Genomic DNA, 1,322 nt, shown 5'->3' on the forward strand with positions numbered 1-1,322 from the left:
TGTTCGGCTCGTTTACTTAACGAACGAGCCGAACAAGAGCTACTTAACGAGCCAAACACGAACTGTTCGCTTACAACAAGCTTTTTTGACAACCCTACCTACAAACCTCTGCTGCAACAATAGTTGCTGGAGCCACTTAGAATATCCCTTGTAGATTGCACACACATTAAAGTTTGTGGCATTCACATGCACAGCCCAATTCTTATGTATTTACATATCTAACACTTAATTTTTTCTTTTTCACATTGACCGCTCAAATCTTTCATATCACATCGAAAACATCACTATTTCGAACTTCTAAAAAGTGAAATACATATTTTCATATATAGGTAAGGTGGCTTATATATATGTAAAAATTGCAGTTTAGGTGTTATATATGTAAATAGGTAAGAATTGAGTAGTATGCATGTAAATCTTTCAAAAGTTTGTTTCCATGGCCATGTTTTTCTTCTATTTCCCTTATAAACTCTGAGTGTTATCTTTCGCTTATCTTCTTGACACCTTAGGTATAAGTGCGTGGTGTACTGTGCCCAACTATTTGAAATTGAAGTGAGGTATCGTTGTTGCTTAATATTCAGGTTATAAGTGCAATATTTAACCTAGGGAACCTTTTATAGCTTCTTACGATTAGATCTCTTTCATTAATATGAACTGTAGTCCTAGAATTTCAACAACATATCAAATAATTACGACTGTGCCATCTACATAACTACAACAAACCCCAGTAGAGATCTGAAAAAAATAAAATCTAGAGGCTCTGGCATTTGATGTCTCCATGGCTCAAGAACAAGAAGGTTTTTAACCATATATGTTATGTTAAGTTATATGCATTATGTATTGTATATAGGGGCATTTACTTTTATACCGCTGAATTCTTATGTATTTACATGTCCGGCATCTAAATAGTCCTATTTACTTGCATAACACTCAACTTTTTAACATCACTTCAAAAGCACCCCTCTCATTACCTTTTTTTTTAATTGAAATACACCTTTTCATGCATTGGTTTGTAATACCAATGTGTTATAAATGTAAATATTAAACTTTGGATGTTAGGTATGTAAATACATAAAAAAATGTGGTATGTATGTAAATTTTCCTTATATAGATTATACACACGCATCAACGCACATCATAATCTGGTTTACACATCAATGTTCGGTTGATTTTTGAGAAATTTAGGTAAGTTTAAACAATCTGTTGTAGTAGTGTTGCTGGTTGCATTGAGATAGGTAAGTGTTATTTTGACCCCCAATTAATGAACTAAGGTAAAAGGGCAATTTTGTAATGTGGCACCGCCCCCTACCACATCTCACCTACCG

General features: G+C 33.8%; 1 protein-coding gene across 1 annotated transcript in view; it reads left to right on the forward strand.

Moving 5' to 3' along the window:
- The window catches only part of LOC110025598 (aspartic proteinase-like protein 1), a gene marked incomplete at its 5' end in the record, with an annotated part of 18,753 nt that overhangs the window by 11,019 nt on the left and 6,412 nt on the right, over positions 1 to 1,322 (forward strand).

This window comes from Phalaenopsis equestris, unplaced genomic scaffold (genome assembly GCF_001263595.1).
Source record: "Phalaenopsis equestris unplaced genomic scaffold, ASM126359v1 Scaffold000312, whole genome shotgun sequence".
In the NCBI taxonomy this organism is placed as follows: domain Eukaryota; kingdom Viridiplantae; phylum Streptophyta; class Magnoliopsida; order Asparagales; family Orchidaceae; genus Phalaenopsis; species Phalaenopsis equestris.